Source organism: Armigeres subalbatus, chromosome 1, assembly GCF_024139115.2.
Source record: "Armigeres subalbatus isolate Guangzhou_Male chromosome 1, GZ_Asu_2, whole genome shotgun sequence".
Lineage (NCBI taxonomy): Eukaryota > Metazoa > Arthropoda > Insecta > Diptera > Culicidae > Armigeres > Armigeres subalbatus.
Genome location: NC_085139.1, coordinates 42,096,396 through 42,115,727, shown reverse-complemented (window position 1 = coordinate 42,115,727; position 19,332 = coordinate 42,096,396). Strand labels below are relative to the sequence as shown.

Below are 19,332 nucleotides of genomic sequence, written 5' to 3'. Positions count from 1 at the left end.
ACGTAGAACTTTTCAATGAATAAAGGTCTATCGCTCGATATGAATAAATGGGCTTCAAAAGTGGCTGATACAAAGATCTGCTTCGTAGAAGCGTACGCTTTTAGAGGGCGGTCCGAACCTTCTTGAACGTTAAACATCTTGCTTTTATATCTGTCGTCGTTCACCATGTACCGGAATAGCGCTTCCGTGAAGGTATTGACCTGCGCACCTGAATCGATAAGAAATTCGCAAACCATACCAGCTACCTCCGCCCTGATGCACCCGTCCTCCCTAGGTGATGTCATCGCCGTGATCGGTGCGATTAGACTACAATTCTCAGGGACCTGTAAAATTTACAAAAGTAGCTCATAGTTTTTTTTTTGTGTATCCATCAATTTTTTATTAAAATATGGTCAACAAACTGATAAAACAAATTTTCGAAAAAAATATACAAAGCATATTTTAGGAACTTGAGTTATTTATATGAAGAATCCATTTGTAAAACTCGCTTAAAATTAAAAATGAACTTGTTAAAAATTATGAATCACTCACTGTTTCATTTCTATCCTGTACGACCTCTTCGGCGATAGCGAAGCGCTTTGGTGGTGGTCCCGAAGACGAGGCCTCCAGCTTCGGACGTTTCGATCCCACTGTCGGTTCAGCTCTTGGGAACGCTGTACGACACGCTCTTTGTATGTGTCCTAGACTGCCGCAGTTCCTGCAAATCTTGTCAGCCGCGTAGCATTTATCGGCACGATGATATATACTGTCACATCGCCAGCATCGGGTAACATTCCTTGCCGAATAAGCTCTACCTTCTCCTCGATATTGTTGAATGTGTTTGTTTTTATATTGAATTTCCGACTTCCCGTGGGCTTTCATACCTGTCGCACGTCTGTTGTAAGCTCCAGTCTCCCGGTCTGGTCTAGAGGGCAAATCCGCCCGGATTGGCGCTAGAAGGGCTTCTGAATGCTTCACATGTTTTTGCTTGTAGTATTCCTCGTTTATTCGGATTGCTTCGAGTTCCCTGACTTTATCCACAAGGTCTGTGTATGTCCCTTTCCGACTCAGCATCTTAAGAGCCGCCGATCGTACCTCCTTGTGGGTTGCGTGTTCCGCAACCGTGCCAACTATTTCTTCAAATTCCTTTCCCTCGCCGAAATTGCATAGACGTGCGGTTGCTGCCACTCTCGAAACATAAGCCAAATCAGATTCTCCTTCTTTTTGTGTCATTAGAGCTAATTTGCGCCGCTGAAGCATAATGTCCGAACCAGATGCAAAATATGATTTCAGCCGATGCATCGCATTTGCAAAAGGCTGTGTCTCGGCGGCCGGAGCATCGTTTGCTGATTTTGTATTTTTGAATACTTCCAGAAGGCGGGAGCCCGCCTTCACTTTGAAAATTGTGAATCGCGTTTGCTCATCGGTAACACCGGCCAAGTTCATGGAGTCAATTAACAGATCCTTCCAGGCTTCAAAAGTGTGTCGATGAATTTCATCGCCATCTTCGAGAGGTTTGCACTCAGGAATATTGATAGAGGACATCGACAAGTGATTCACAGATGAGAAAAAGCGAGATTCATCATAGGTTCTGTTGGCAGTATACTGCCTTGTACTACAGGGCCTCTGTCCTCCCTCGAATTCGATTTCGCTTTCTGTCACGGATTGCGACGTCGATGTAAATTTATCGACAGTAGCTTTCAGCTCGCGCATGTCTTCCCTTGTCTTTCTTAGTTCTTCCATCAATAATGAACTCCGTGTACGTTCTTCCACTAATTCCTTCTCCAAAACCTTCTCTTGCCTACTTTTTGCTGGAGTGTTCGTACCACAAGAGCTCTTATCTTTCTTTTTAATAGCATTTCTGTAATCAATTTAAAACCACATGAAGAAATACGAAAACAAATATTTTCCAAAAGAATGTGCTCACTTTCATTTAAGCATTTGTTTCGTTTCGGCTCACGAGATTAAAAAATGGTTCATCAAATGAAAAAAAAATTCAATATATTTTGAAGCCACTAGCCATCTAGTAGGTCCTATCAAAGGTGCAACTAACAGAATTCATTAATAAACGGTTTTGAGCTTTATTCGCGTCCTCTCACATTAATTGAGATATTGAGTTGTGCTCTCACACAAACTCCGAAAATGACAATATTCGTGTTCCTTTGCTCGAATTTAACCAATGATTTATGCTCTCTCACACAATCCCAAAAAGCCAAAAATGTTCGCGTTCTAACGGATCGTAAGCCAAACGCAAACCAAACAAAAAATCAATAATTAGCATGTCCTCTCACACGAATCGAAATACTGACTTGTGTTCTCTCACACAAGCCCCTTTCTTTTAATAATATCCGTGTCTTCTCGCACGAATTAAAACACTCATTTGTGCTCTCGCTCACAAACCCCAAAAAAAAAGTCAATAATGTTCGTGTCCTCTCGCACGAATTGAACATGACTTCGAAATACTGACTTGTGTTCTCTCACACAAGCCCCTTTTTTTTTTAATAATATCCGCGTCCTCTCGCACGAATTAAAACACTCATTTGTGCTCTCGCTCACAAACCCCAAAAAAAGTCAATAATGTTCGTGTCCTCTCGCACGAATTGACATACTGACTTGTGTCCTCTCGCACAAGCCCCTTTTTTTAATAATACCCGTGTCCTCTCGCACGAATTAAAACACTCATTTGTGCTCTCGCTCACAAACCCCAAAAAAAAAGTCAATAATGTTCGTGTCCTCTCGCACGAATTGAACATGACTCGTGTCCTCTCGCACGAATCGAAATACTGACTTGTGTCCTCTCGCACAAGCCCCTTTTTTAATAATATCCGTGTCCTCTCGCACGAATCGAAACACTGTATTATAACACAATACATGAACGAAACGCATTTCATGTAATTGTAATCTGCTTCAAAACATCACTCCCTTATACTAGACCTGCTTCCTCATTTAATGGAAAGAGAAAATCATAGAATCCACACCGTCATATTTCTTAACTTATATTTTTGAAAGCCGCCTCATAGTTCTCATTAGCCATTACACTGCTCTGACATCCGCACAACTACAACCAAATGCTCCACTTCCAGCAAGATGGCTGCCCCGGCCTTTGAGTATGCCACCGATTCTGATTTTGGATCTTCCAATATTTACCACGACTATGCGCTCAAAGTCACAATTAGTATTCAATTCCACATTTCTCTTTCCTATGTTTCGAGACTCGATGCCCATTACTTATTAGCTTTAGAATTACACTCATATGAAAAATTTTCAGCCACGCGTTTGGTTGAGCTTTCCCCCCATATTCAACATGGCCGCTAATTTCTCACTTCCAGGCTACAATTTTGCATAAATTTTGAAATTCCGAACGAAAAAAATACGAAACCCAGCACAATTTCTTTTGGATTTCCCTTAGTCAATTTTGAAAATACTCACCGAGCTTTGGGAGCCCCCACGCCATTGTCGTGCTCTTTGCGGATCATAATAATCCCAATCCTGATCACAAACCGCACAATTCAAATCACTTACTCGCACTCGAAACCGCACCACGTTCAAAATAGGTGTTCACTCGGCAACTGTTCTCCAACAACTCCCCGATACAGGATCTGCTTCACACCCGTGAAGCGTCTCGACACCCAGCAACACTTACACACACCTTCACTGGTCCCATCATCAGCATACCATCATTTTTTACGCTTCTCCGGTGATCAGTCTCGAGCTAACCAAACACACAACTACCACACCGCTCAAATAGCATTACCACACCACTGTCCTTCCAGCGTATGAACACACACCAGTCAGCATCTCAGCCCATCACTCTGTCTCGCAAGCAGCAAATCTTGTTTCCCACATGTTTTCTCCAACACACACACACACACATAATCAATCACATTTTTAACTTTCGCAGATATCACTCTCGACTCTCCTTTCTCGTAACCCAACACATTTTCACCGTTATGCTGTGATGGCGGTGATCGCCGAGACTGCCATCACTCAACAGGGTTGTGAATCTACCCTAACATTTACAGGGGTGTTTCATCTTCGTGTAATCAAAATAACTATTATTTTTATTATTATTTTTTTTTGTTCTTCAATTTATTTATTATTAGCTTGTCTTATACGCTACAAGCGCTTCAGGATTTCGGCGACGTTTGCTGCGATTTTACATCGAATGACAAATCTTTAGTTTTAGGTCTTCATGTAGACTACTAAGGCTGTGAACCATTCCACCGATTCGTTTAACTTTTAGTTAAAATTTGACACTTCGATGGTTATTTTCCCATCATGGTTAAAATTTTACTCCGAAGCCGACCCATTTGAGTTTTGACAGATTGATGGTTATTCGGAACAAAATGAATTTGGCGCCTATTTTCTCGCGAACAAAGTTTAACTATCGAACTGTCAAATCTAACCATGCTCCGGAGCAGGGTTATTTTTAACCACGGCGAAATAACCATCGAACTGTCAAATTTTAACTAAAAGTTAAAGGAATCGGTGGAATGGTTCACAGCCTAAGTCAGATGAAAAATAATACAAATAAATTAAAAATGACTAACTTATTTTGAATGCCTCTTCTTTGTGGTCGTCCATTACCCACGAGAAGATTTATGGGTAGGGGAAAGCGTTTTGTTACTTTCTTCCCACAAAAAATGATGACTTTCCGCAAAAAATATACAAAAATATATGGACGGCAGTCCACAATGAGGATAGGGGGGAGGGTCCATGATGCCCTTAAAATGCTGTACTTTGTTTTTGTACAACCCCCTTCCTCCTCAATAAGAAAACATACAGCATTAAACATCCTAAATTGGTTTGCTTTGTCACGTTAATCGAATTTATAAAAAATAATAATTACTTGATTAATGGACGATTCCTAAAGAGAGGGGGTTCTAGAAATTATATATTCATGCTTTTTCGACCATACCCAGCTAATACTAAGTGGAAAATCACTTTAAAAGTCCAATTTTATTTTTGACCGCTCGCTTGCATGGGGATCCCCCATAGTGAACTGGAACCTCTGCGCTGCCAAAAAGCTAGTAAAATGAGATGTAGACTAGAATACGGCATCGGAAGGGTAAGAAAGTTGTTGGCACCCTCAACAATATTTGCGTTTTCCAGCAAATATACACTATTTATGAACACATTTTGATCCAATCACACAATTTCAAGTCTTGGCTTTCATTTGGGTAAGATGTTTGTTTAAAAGTAGCAATATTTGAGGAACTAATCATCAGAACAAATGTGCACCTTCATAATCCTTGCCATTATTGCATCGCCCAAGAAAGCAGCATACGAGTAGCAAACTTTTACTTACTTTTTTGGACCACCTGTTTCTCCTCTTTATTGTGTTTGACATGACAAATTAAGTATGTAAACCACTTTTCACACTTTAAAACCACTAAATTATCACCACAAAGAGCAAATTTATGCAATACTAGCAGACCTGACGAACTTTGTTTCGACTAAAACTGATTTATTCTCTGATAAATTCTTGAGTTATGCAAAAATTTCTGTTTCATTTGTATCGGAGCCCCCCTTTCCAAAGGGGGGAGGGGTCTTGAACCACCTTAGGAACTTTCCCCGGCCCCAAAAACCTCTGTATACAAATTTTCACGCCGATCGCTTCAGTAGTTTCGGAGTCTATAAGGTTCAGACAGACAGAATTTCATTTTATGTATATAGATTTGCAAATTTGGATTCCATTTTCTAAATTAATCCTCGATTCAAGCATACATTTTTTACTTCATTTGTATGTCCCCCTTTCCAGAAGAGGGAGGGTCTAAAACCATCATAAAAACCTTCCACGTCCCCAAAAACATCTACATCTATAATGGCAGACAGTCAAAAATTCATTCTTATGTGTATACACTAGGGTGGCTCAAAAAACACTTTTTCAAATTGTTTGATGGGCCGCCCTCTTATTCGGTTCTATTTGATGTCCTGATGCTCTGGACAAAATTTCAGTCAAATCGGTCAACGTTTGGGCAGTGCTAAACTCGTTGGAAGTTTATATGGACAAATGTATGCAGAAACATCCAAAAGCAGTGATTTGCAGTTGGACGGCACAATTTACGATCAGGAACCATGATACTCATTCAGTTCTTGTAAAATAAAATACAGAATGTTATGCTGAAAACCGCGAGAAGATTAGAGTTTATTACGCAAAGTTATTAGCATTTTACTGGAGTGTTGTAGGGGTGAATTTATTTCTTTTCAAAGGTAAAAGAAACGAAGTTTGTTCAAACCCCACTGCAGAGAAATGCTAATAACTTAACCGGGCAAACTCAAATCTTCTCGCGGTTTTCTGCATAACATTCTGTATTAAATTCTCCAAGATCTGAATGAGTATCATAGTTCTTCATCGTAAGTTGTGTAGTCCAGCTGCAATTTACTGTTTTTGGATGTTTCTGCATACATTCTTCCATATAAACTTCCAACGAGTTTAGCACCGCCAAAACGTTGACCGATTTGGCTGAAATTTTGTCCAGAGCATCAGGGCATCAAATAGAACCGAATAAGAGGACGGCCCATCAAAAAATTGAACAAAGTTTTTCCCATACTAATTTGAGCCACCCTAGTATACACACTTAATTTTTTCTACCGGGATCTCAGCAAAATGTTGAACTTTTACCGAGTTTCGCACAGCCGTGCCCCAGCAAACATGTTTTTTGCCGAGATTTCTGTCAAAGTTGCTGAAAATCAGCAAATAAGCTGCCGAAAATCAGCTAACAAACGTCATTTTTGCCGGGATATCAGTTTTTATTTTGCTGGGCAGACGGCTGTGCGGATTTTTGCCGAGCCGCAGAATTAAAAACTGAGTGCGTAGACTAGCTTTATGTACCCGGCCTTGCTCGGAATTGCCAGTTTGTTCTGCAGTTTTTTTTTCACAATCGGAAAATGATTAAACCAATTTTTAAACATGGACTGATTTTGAATAAGGGATTGTTGGTTTGAATAGTCTTATTTCGGGCAAACTTTTATTTCTAAAGAAGGAAAAACAACCACCGATGCTTTATTCCGGTTGAACGCATATTTTTAAAAAAGGAATCACACCCACCATTGCCTTATTCCGGGCAAATGCCCACTTTTAAAGAAGCAATCACATCCACCATTCAGAAGGAAGCACATTAATCATTGCTTTTCACTGTGCAAACCATGATTACGGTGAAGGTTAACAATTCAATACCAATCTTTTGAAACGACTTATCTGCTTTTGAAAACAAAGATTCAAACGTAGGTTTGACGAATCTGTTGACCTCCTCACTCAAACCAACACCACCAACAGGTAGCCGAAGCCTTCACCTACGTCCATAATGATGCTGTTCTGACTTTTTTTTATTATCAGACTAAGGCCGGAGTGGCCTGTGCTGTACATAAAAGTCTTCTCCATTCAGCTCGGTCCATGGCTGCACTTCGCCAACCACGCAGTCTGCGGAGGGTCCGCAAATCGCCCTCCACCTGATCGATTCACCTTGCCCGCTGTGCACGCCGCCTTCTTGTTCCCGTCGGATCGTTGTCGAGAACCATTTTCACCGGATTACTATCCGACATTCTGGCTACGTGCCCGGCCCACCGCAGTCTTCCGATTTTCACGGTGTGAACGATGGATGGTTCTCCCAACAGCTGATGCAACTCGTGGTTCATTCGCCTCCTCCACGTACCGTCCGCCATCTGCACACCACCATAGATGGTACGCAACACTTTCCTACCAAAAATTCCCAGTGCGCGTTGGTCCTCCACGAGCATCGTCCAGGTCTCGTGTCCGTAGAGAACTACCGGTCTTATAAGCGTTTTGTAGATAGTCAGTTTGGTACGGCGGCGAACTCTATTCGATCGGAGCGTCTTGCGGAGTCCAAATTATGTACGATTTCCAGCCACTATGCGTCTCCGAATTTCTCTGCTGGTATCGTTTTGGCGGTCACCAGTGAGCCCAAGTACACGAATTCTTCAACCACCTCGATTTCGTCACCACCGATAGAAACTCGTGATGGGTGGCTTACATTGACCTCTCTTGAGCCTCTTCCTATCATGTACTTCGTCTTCGACGTGTTGATGACTAGTCCAATCCGTTAAGCTTCGCTTTCCAGTCTGATGTAGGCTTCCTCCATCCTCTCAAAGTTACGTGCCATGATATCAATGTCGTCGGCGAAACCAAATAACTGGACGGACTTCGTGAAAATCGTACCACTCGTGTCAATCCCTGCCCTTCGTATTACTCCCTCCAAAGCGATGTTGAATAGCAGACACGAAAGACCATCGCCTTGTCGTAACCCTCTACGTGTTTCGGAGGGACTCGAAACTCGGACTGAAACTCAAACTACGCACATCATCCGTTTTCGTGCATTAGCTGCCATAGCTGGTCCCGATCGATTGTATCATATGCGGCTTTGAAGTCGATGAATAGATGATGTGTGGGCACGTTGTATTCGCGGCATTTCTGCAATACCTGACGTATGGCGAACACCTGGTATGTGGTAGAGCGTTCACCCATAAATCCCGCCTGGTACTGCCCCACGAACTCTCTTGCAATTGGTGTTAGTCAGCGGCATAAAATTTGGGAAAGTACCTTGTAGGCGGCGTTCAGCAATGTGATTGCGCGGTAGATGGGACACACGACACCTTCCATCCACTCCTGCGGCAGAACCTCATCCTCCCAAACCTTGGTAATCACCCAGTGCAGCGCTCTAGCCAGTGCCTCACCACCGTGTTGAAACAGCTCTCCTGGTAGTTGGTCAACTCCAGGAGCTTTGTTGATTTTCAGCCGGCCGATCTCCTCCTGGATTTCCTGGAGATTCGGAGCCGGAAGTCGCATGTCCTGCGCGCGTGCTCCTAGATTCATTACCATACCGCCACCGTTGTCGGCCATATCGCCATTCAGGTGCTCTTCGTAGTGCTGCCGCCACCTTTGGATCACCTCACGCTCGTTCGTAAGAATGTTTCCGTTTATGTCCTTACACATATCGGGCTGCGGCACGTGGCCCTTACGTGAACGGTTCAACTTCTCATAGAACTTTCGTTCGTTATTAGCGCGGTACAGTTCCTCCGTCTCTTCACGGTCTCCATCTTCCTGCTGGCGCTTTTTCCTCCGGAAAATCGAGTTTTGTCTGTTCTGCGCCCGTTTGTATCGTGCCTCGTTCGCCCTCGTGCGGTGTTGCAGCAATCTCGCCCATGCTGCATTCTTCTCCTCAACTAACTGCTCACATTCGCCGTCATACCAGTCGTTTCTTTGATCCGGAGACACAGTGCCTAGTGCAGCAGTTGCGGTGCTTCCAATGGCGGATCGAATATCTCTCCAGCCATCTTCAAGAGATGCTGCGCCTAGCTGCTCTTCCGTTGGGAGTGCCACTTCCAGCTGCTGCGCGTAGTCTTGGGCTAGTCTACCGTCTTGTAGCCGCCCAATGTTTAGCCGCGGCGGACGACTCCGACGCGTGTTGTACACCGTCGAGAGTTTTGAGCGCAGACATACTGCAACGAGGTAGTGGTCGGATTCAATATTCGCACTGCGGTAAGTGCGTACGTTCGTGATGTCGGAGAAGAATTTACCGTCGATTAGAACGTGGTCGATTTGGTTTTCCGTTACTTGATTAGGTGATTTCCATGTGGCCTTGTGGATATTCTTGCGGGGGAAGAAAGTGCTTCGGACTACTATTCCGCGGTCTGATGACCGGTCTATACATTTCCTCCCTTCCTACCTGAGCGTTCATGTCACCGATGACGATTTTGACGTCCCGCAGTGGGCATCCATCGTATGTCTGCTCCAGCTGCGCATAGAACGTTTCTTTCTCGTCGTCGGGTCTCCCTTCGTGTGGGCAGTACACGTTGATGATGCTATAGTTGAAGAAACGGCCTTTTATCCTCAGCTTGCACATCCTTGCGTTGATTGGCTGCCACCCAATCATGCGTTGGCGCATCTTTCCCAGCACTATGAAGCCGGTTCCCAGCTCGTTGGTGGTGCCACAGCTTTGGTAGAAGGTAGCCGCGCGATGCCCGCTTTTCCACACTTTCTGTCCTGTCCAGCAGATTTCCTGCAGCGCTACGACATCGAAGTTGCGGGGATGTAATTCATCGTAGATTATCCTATCGCAACCTGCGAAGCCTAGCGACTTGCAGTTCCATGTTCCAAGTTTCCAATCGTGATCCTTTATTCGCCGCCTAGGTCGTTGCCGATTGTATTATGAATTATGAATTATGAATTATGAATTATCTTCACTCTAATAGGGTAAAGTGCCCAATAGTGGACCCCCAACCAATAGTGGACCCTCCATCCATTTTTGCATTATTACAGCACAATGTAAACATTTTGCTATGAAATTCCATCGGGAGAACCTACCTTACAGTCCTACGGTTTGATTACATGCATTAGAAATGCTATGGAAAGCAAAATTAGATGATTTTTTTTACAATTCTATAAAAAAAATAAACACGAGAGTGTCCATTATAGGAATATTTTGGGGGGTCCATAATAGGGAAGAGCACGTCCCGAAACGGAACATAAAAATCAAATTAAGTGTCGACTACAGGGAAGCAATTTTCTATTATGGTAGGGCGAATTCAGTCAGACTTTAAAATGTTTACTTCAACGAAGAACGTCGTGTATTTGAGTGTTTTATGGATGTATCGTGAATAGGAGATGCATATCTTGGTGTTAGATATCAAGCAGAATTGATATGTTGAAAATTTCTACTCCTTATGACAGGAAGAGCAAAATTCCGCTACTAGGGGGTCCACTATTAGGCATTTTACACTATAATATTTATTTGAATCTCCCAATATTGAAGTTGGGCATAGTAGATGAACCGACAGTGGGACTGGTTTGCGGATAATCAGCCGATCTAGTTCATAAATTGCGGCACAGGTCGTGCGGTACAGGTCGTGTAAATTAATGTATTATACGTGTGGAAAGTTCATTTAAGGTGATTATAGAATGAAGCCAGAAATCGGCCATTTTGTAAACCACGTGCTTTTCCAATATTTTTTTCAAGAGCACGAGATGAAAGAACCATGACGCGTATGGGGCTAAAATAATGGTAGATCGTTTGCTTAGTTATGCTGAACAATCATAATTTGATTTTCAGCACTGTACGAAAACTATTACGCCAGATTTGGGGTTTTGGAAATGTATGTAGATAAACATGTGGTGAATTTGAAATTCACCACGGGCTTCATTCTATAATCACCTTAAAATATATTGTACACGCAAAATATTGTTGTTTTGAATGAAAACAATTAAAATTTTCAAATGCGTTTTTCTCAATTCAGTGTTCTTACGGATGGGACAACTATGCCACACACGGCAGTGCATATGTGTGATCAGTGTTGTAAAATGTCATTTGCATTCGTTTGTATAATTTTCCCGGAACTTGTTTCAGAAGGTAGCTATCAATTCATGTTGTATGACGAACTTATAGCGGTTAATTGGGCCTACAACTTTGTCTAACGAGACTTTGCTGTAAATATGTAATCTGGGGCGTGGGAGGCAAAATGTCATTCAAATGACATTATGTCAAATGACACGTGACATTTTGGAGAGTTTTCACTCTCCAGCCTTTGATGTTATACTTAGAGCAATGTACCCTTGGACAAAAATATAACCCTACTCAAGCGTTATGAGTACATTCAAAATTATGGAAGAAATTTTGCTTCTAAAGAAAGTTATGAGCAAATTAGTCAAATGACATGCAGATGACATTTTACAAGCCTGTGTGTGATATTCGAGAATTGCTAGAACGAATTGCACTCCTAGAAGGGCCGCTTTTAATTGTCGACAATGTCTTCAGAGTTGCTACTTTACTTCAGCTCTTACCAGCACTGTTTGTACAAGTTCATTATGTAGGTACCAGTCAGAAGTATACCGCACACGAGTAGGCAATATCACTGGCATCCACGATCGTATTCTCTTGAAGACTGTTGATGCTCCCTGGAAATGGTAAGACATAACATCGAGATATTTTCTGTTCGTCAAGTCAATGAATCGCCTGCTTTGAGCGTGCGTGCCAAATAGTTTTTCAGGAAAAGTTCCTCCTTTACGACATTCACTGCCTCTTCGACAGTCAAGAAACTATCGAGATAGCAAGATAGTCGTCAACATGATGATTTTTATAATCGATATGATTCTGCAAAATCCTGTGCATTTAAGTTTTTGACATATTGTGCAGAGGCTGGGGAACATGTTGCCCAAACGTTGCGACGTCCATAACGTATATTCTGATTGGCCTGTTACGCCAAAGAAAGCACTGTGCGAGGCGATCTTGCTTACGGACACGGAGCTGGTGAAACATCTCTTTGATGTCACCACGAACCGCAACGGGAAATTGGCGAAAGTGTTATGTCCTTCGCCTAGCTTACGTTCTAGGGAGATGCTTCACTTTTTAATTAAAATTACGCTATGAAAAGATAATTCACGCATATATTCATTGGTAACGACCTAATTTTAACCCGTGAAAAAGTGCTGCATTAGGTTTTGATTTGAATAATGAGGATTTAGAGCTAATTTAGAATTTAGATGCCTAATTGAAATTTCTTTTTCTTCTATTTCAATTTTCTTCAATGGCTTTACATTACAATTGGAACTTGGCCTGATTCTCAACTTAGTATTCTATCAGCATTCCTCAGTTATTAATTGAAAGCTTTTCTTTGCCCGCCATTGCATGAGTATGTATTTTGTGTGGCAAGTACAATGAATACACTATGCCCAGGGAGTCGAGAATGTTTCCCACCCGAAAACATCCTAGATTGGACCGAGAATCGAACTCATCATCCCGGATTGGCACTCCTATGCCTTTGCTCCAAGGCTACTGGAGACCCAGTGAAATTTAATGAGTGTCAAATGAGATTGACATGGGTACAGATACCCTACATTCGCTTTGAATTTGTCGATTAAGACCCTTAGCTTCTATGATAAACCACACAATCACAAAAAAAAATCAGGTTTTATGTCCCTTCTTGATGAACGTACGCCTAATTGGGTATATTTCACCAGATGCAGAAGTCATCATGTACACGGGCTACCTTGCAGTCTACGACTTCTGCCGAGTCGTCTACTTATTCTATATTATCTGCACTTGTCGCTCTTCTGGAAATTGGTGGCTAGACCATATCAGTCTGCCGTGTAGTATAAGAATCTCCATATTTAATGTTTCAAAATAAATTTCTTTTTTCGATTGGAATTGCAGCTTGGCAGCTATAAGCAGCTGGAATCGATTTGAATGCCTTCTGGAAAGTCCAAAGAAAGGCATAGTGGTAGTCCTAAGGCGAAACTTTTCGAATCTTTTTTTTGTACGGAAATAAGGTTATACAACTTATACATTTGTTTGAGAGTTGATAAAGAGTGATTGTAGATATTGGAAGTTGAATAATGCATTGAATCATCAATAACTATTAAATGTGTGGTTATGCTACCTATATCCCGATAACTATATGAATTAGAGTACTGACGTTCTGGGGCTTACTGCTCGAAAATATTAGCTTATTAGTAGGTCAACTTGATCTACAGATCAAAGAAAGTTAATTTATCATTTTGATTCGACATAGTGCAACGGTAGACATGCGTGCCTCGTTTGTCAAAATGTCCAATGTCCACTGCTTTTGTCATTAGAGTTGCTAAACTATAGACCGAATGTCAAAGAATCGATACGGTGAATCGCGTTGAAACCCAATTTTAAAACTAGATAGTGCTTTCAGAGGCACATAACTCCAAAAGCAAACGACAAGTAACAACGAAAATAAGTTGATGAACATGAAAAAATGATTTTAAGATGTGCGAGAAAAAGCGCGAGGTGTGGGCCAGGATGGCTATTCAAGCAGCAATTTTTGGACACTGTCGGGATTGTCATTAATGCAGGAACAACTTCTTAGTGCAGAAACAGTGTTATGGCGGCAAGCACAAATGCACACAAGTCATCGAAGCAATTGGAGAAATCAAGTTCACTGTATAAGGTCACCAATGATAAGCAAAAAGTGTTTAACATGAACAGTCGACCTGAAGTATCATGTTTTGTTTTTCTTTATCTTTATCAAAGCTATTTTTGAAATTTTACAAATTTAAATAATCAAAATTTCAAGGGCTTGGCACAATCTACGGAATAAAAAAGCAAAAATTGACTGTTTTAGCGAAATTACCTTCTTGGCTCGGCCCACAAATCTTGAACACATGGTCTCAAGTGGTCTTAAGTTAAGTGCATTTTACTTATCATTCGAATCTATAATTCGAATTATCAAATAATTATAATTAGTAGGTGCGGCCGCATTTCGCCACATAATTGCGATTTATTGATAAACGAATCCAATTGACTTGGGAGTCAAATCGTAGCCATCTGCCACATACTTCGACACCATCAATTACAATCAAGAGGCACTCGGTCGCATCTCAACGCAACCGAGAAACATCAGTCCGGCCGACTGCCCAATCTTCGCGTTAAGTCATTAGGCCTCCAACGAAACGCCATAAAACACCAATTATTACGCACTTGGTATGAGGATCAGGGCGATGCTGATGGGGCGTGATACCTTACGCTTGTTGCTTTCAGCGTCGCTCATGTACAGTTCGTTGACCAGCACGTTTATACAGCGAAAATCGTACAGCTGCGGTATAGGTACTGGGCACGTAGCCTGACTGTTGGACAAGTAATCCGGTGAAATGGTTCCTAATAATGATCCTACTGGCACGGTGAGTTTGTCCGAAGAGGCTTATTTTCAAAAAATCAGTATCTCTAAAACACTCACTACACGAAAGTATAGGTTTTCCTCTTTCACGTAAGTGCATTTTTAAAATGATCTATCGGGGGTCATTTTTCCATACATTTTTGGTAGGGTTATATCGGCTATCATTTGAGATTTCTATGGAATTTGCACCAAAAATAGTGAAAAAAATGAAAATTGTTCTAGATCCCCCGATGGAACATTTTAGTTTACCCACTATATGAAAGAGGAGATCATCTGCTTTAACGTGGTGGGTGTTTCAGAGATACTGATTTTTGAAAAATAATGTTTCCCCATAGACACACCGTGCTGGCACGAGGAAAATGGTACACAGCAAACAATATGGATCGAACAGGAAGATGGAAGCTTCGTCTTATATAAGTTACTATGGTTTGTCATGTATGTTCTCATCTTCTAAGTGGAATGGAATCTGTTCAGTGTTGTCGTTACAATTATCATAACAAAAACAATCATTTTCATCACAAGCGATGTTGTTGGAAAATTTTGCAGGATGTTCGTACCAGCATTACTATTCGTCTGATCAAACACGAGCTCATGACGTATTTGTCATTGAGTAAAATTAGGCGGAAATATTATAATTTCCGATTATGATTAATATAGAAAAGAGATAGATATACTAACTATCATACACTCAATTAAACAACTTTCAACGCTTCCAAGATCAATGCCATGACCTGACCTAAAATCATTCCTGTGTATCCATACGTCGTCAATGCGATTTCGCCTCTTCGTTGACTCGCATTACTAAGATAATTGCTGCTTTTGCTAGTGAAACCGAAAATAATTAACCTTAGAATTCCATGTAGGTATGCACAAGTAACCACTCACCTCAAAAATAGGTGCAATTTCCATCACTTAAGTACACACTCGCTGACAAATTGTGTATACACATTAAGCGACGATAGATGGATGGAGTTCAAGTATCAAGGTTGGCCATGCCTTTGTGGCATGATTTTTTTTGTCACGTGCATCGGCAGGTTGGAATCGACGGGTTGCTACGATTGTCAGCTGATCTGGAGAGGCAAGGGCAATGTGTTTCTGCTAAAAATATGTACCGGTCGGTAAGGTGAAAAAGGAACGAAGTAAAGCAAGGTGACATCAATGAGCGTTTCATTAGTTGATATTTTATTTTCCGCTTCACTACGATTCCGGACTAAACCGCTTCATGTAGGTTCTGGCCGACGGACCGTTGGGGGTTGGTGTTTAGTAGTCCGATTGGTATATCAATTAAGACATTTGTTGCAGTAGCCAACCACCCGCCGCCGCAGTAGTCATGCTGCAATAGTGCGAGCAAAAGTGACTGTGGGAGTTTCGGTTTTTCGTTTCACTTGTAGTGCTTCAATTTGCCATTTGCATGCTTTATTACGCGACTACACAGTCATAATCCGTGTATGTTTCCAAACCGAGATGAAAGATATCTACCGTCAATCGGTCATGAATTTGTTGGATATCATGTCATGCTGTCAGGTCACCATGAGATTTATGACTATTCTGAATTTTTGCGACCAGCGGGTGTCTCCAAATCGAAGGTTTGACCTTCATTCGTAAGGATTTACAATCACTACACTTTTCGTATATTTATTATTGAAAAATACCTTTTTTTTTATTCAATGATATTTACTCCCATTAATCTATTCTACTACGACAGATCACGACAGGATATGTTTGATTCCCTTAAAACAATTGTTGCATCTGGTGTTAAATCATTTTAATATTACTCACCATTAAGTGAAAAAAAAACATAATGTCTGCACACACCTGGAATTATACAAAAAAAATCAAATATTAGAAAAATAAAAACTTCTGGGTAAAGTTCTCAGGGTTGAATAAATGTTAAATTTCTTAGGTAAATGTTGAACATATTCCAGATACTTCTGCGTATTCTGCGTCGCGTATCGAATGAAGTGATAATTGTCAATACCTCCCATTTAAATTAGACGGTCGTCTTATGTGAGATTTCTAGGAACATTTTTTAAATAGGCGTAACTGAATTTGACTTTAAAATTTGGAACGTCGCATGCTCTCTCTATTATCCATATTTCGTTCATTTGACATTACTAACTGATAGATAGCAATCTATTCTTTCTGTTGGGTGCATTAATTGTGCAAAATAGTTTCAACTCAAAGCACAATCGCCATTTCAAAAATCAAGGTCATAATCAATTAGGCCCATTTGAAAAATAGTTCATAGATATGTCGATATCGACAATTTTCGAGTTACAAGAGGAACAACTATCTCTAAGTTTTTGAAGTATTCCACATATCATGGAAAAACCTGAACCTTTGGTGCAGGTTCTTTTGCCGGTTTAGAATAAAGGCCTGGAGGCTTAGAAGGGGTTCTTAAGAGAGTGTGTTCCAGAAAAACGCATGCTGAAATTTCTTCTAGTGATCAATGGACCAATACGGCAGAACACAAGAAAAAACAACATAATTGCAAACTGATAACTGTTGTGGTGGTCTCAACTAAAATCAATGAAATGTTACTGTTGGATGATACATCGCTTCCTCATGTTCACTCGCTCGGTCGACTCCCCGGTAATTAGATGGTGCGTTACGTTTCGATTGTAGAGTGGTGCTTTCAACGTTTTGCTACGGCTCAAATCTCTCGGATTGCCTTCTGGTTCTTGGAAACTGGCGAAAAAGCTGACTGGATTCTTGCTGAACGGTAGATCTTGGTGGCTTGATTGGTGCTCGATTCATCGCTGAATTTGACTGTAGCTCGTTGAGGATGATGCCACTTGCTAAAGCTGACTGCAACGGTTCGGATGATTCTACTAGTGCTGGTACGGTATATGAGTGACCATATGAAATTTTGCCAAAGGAGGACAGTTCCTCCAAATCGTGCCCAAGGTGGACATTTGGTTGAAAAAGGAGGACATGAGAAAGAAAATACCAAACACAAAACTTCCTATGTTTGATATGAAAATGACTGATTTTTCGGGATATCGAGTCGAATACGACATACAAGTTTATTAAAATATAAAAAAAAACTCACCATCTTCATATTGAGATTGAATTAAACAAACTTCAACATATTTTAACACAGAATTTTAGCAAGAAAAACTCACATATATATGATTAATTTTTAATGACTTAATCATCGCATGCAATTCGAAACGATAGTATATTACTTAAGGCACCTAGTAGCTCTGCATTTCTTGAATATCAGTAAGTTCATGGCATCCGAATGAATCTAGACGGCTTACGCTGTCAATTGTATACAAAAGATATTTTAGTTACAAGATAAAGATTGTCGCTCCGTTTCCCTTGTTCTGCTGTCCGAAACATGTTGGGTACCGTACTGTCAAATCGTATGTATTTTTCTTTCATTAACATTTAGCACCCTATCCTCGCCAGCAAAATATGTTCCGGACTGCGATGACAGCGACAATCTTTATCTTGTAACTAAAATATCTTTTCTGTATACAGTCATATATGATCACAATGCTTTCAACAGTTGTTCGTAGAAATTCAAAAATGTTTTCATGGTGGTTACAACTACGAAGACTTTCGTGGCGACTTTTAAGCAATGGGGTCGCTTGTTAGTTCGAGTCTTATATTCAATACAAAATTGATTTATACTCTGATTAGTTCTCGAACTATGCAGAAATTTTCCAACAGGGGAGGGGCATTGACCCATCTTAAGAACTTTCCCCGGCCCCAAAAACCCCTGCATACAAATTTTCATGCCAATCGGTTCAGTAGTCTCCGAGTCTATAAGCACAGACAAACAGACGTAACAGCTGGAACAATTTGTTTCAAAATCCATCGCCCAATTATTTTACCACCACCTTACGTGCATGTTGTTCGAAACAAAGTTTAGTACGACAATGTCAACAGAAGGCGCTAGTGTGAGATGCCAAATACAAAGGTATACGATGGGCGCGCCGCTGGATGTGAAATTTGCAAGTAGTTAAATATAAAACGACCGTTGAGATCATGGTTGATGGAAATTTCCTCAGTGTTACGTCTGTTTGTCTGTGCTATAAGGGTCAGACAAACAGAAATTCATTTTTTATGTAGGGGAAAAGACGGCTTTGGCAGGTTTTGTTCTATTATAGGCATTTTATGAAATTTGGCCACAATATTCTTTGATATGTAAGGAATGTTTAGGCCAAATCTGAGCATAATCAGTCATAAAAAACCCCCTGCCAATAATAGAACAAAACCTGCCAAAGCCGTCATTCCCCCTTTATAGTCCCCCTTGAAAGGAGAATAGGCATTTAACTTTGATTCACTTTAAAAATACATTTTTTGTTATTTCTTTCCTATTTCTTTCCTCTATATAGCTCATCACTCACAATTTTGGGAAAATATCCTACAAGTGTTTATTAATTTGACATCTTCTAATTCACTCATCTAATGTTTGTTATTTACATTGATTTTAAGCGAAAACAAGATGGAAATGTTCCAAGTTGGAATGCAGCTAAACGCAAATGTTCCTGAAACCGTACGTTACATTTGCGAAAGGATCTCTGTTGCAATATTTTCTTCAGCGATAACAAAAAAAAAATGTTCGGCAATTAATGTCCAGCATTGCTAATTGTTTCCTCAAAATATACAAAAAAGGAGGACATTTCAGGGCAAACGGAGGACATCCGATTTTTATCGGAAAAGGAGGACATGTCCTCCATTAGGATA

General features: G+C 40.9%; 2 protein-coding genes across 22 annotated transcripts in view; one reads left to right on the top strand and one right to left on the bottom strand.

Annotated features, from left to right (window-relative positions):
* LOC134224744 (solute carrier family 35 member F3) overlaps positions 1-19,332 on the bottom strand; it is a 266,961-nt gene that overhangs the window by 147,685 nt on the left and 99,944 nt on the right. For 19 of the 21 annotated variants that reach the window (XR_009983066.1, XR_009983078.1, XM_062704388.1 and 16 more), the window contains one exon: positions 16,414-16,449. The exons of 1 other annotated variant lie outside the window; for it this stretch is intronic. The gene's annotated coding sequence lies outside the window, so the exon portion shown is untranslated. Of the gene's footprint in view, positions 1-3,408; positions 3,497-16,413; positions 16,450-19,332 lie in introns of those variants that run through there. One more of the 21 variants, XM_062704378.1, reaches the window with a different exon arrangement.
* Positions 1-19,332, top strand: part of LOC134224836 (uncharacterized) — a 115,302-nt gene that overhangs the window by 48,242 nt on the left and 47,728 nt on the right. The window lies entirely within an intron of this gene.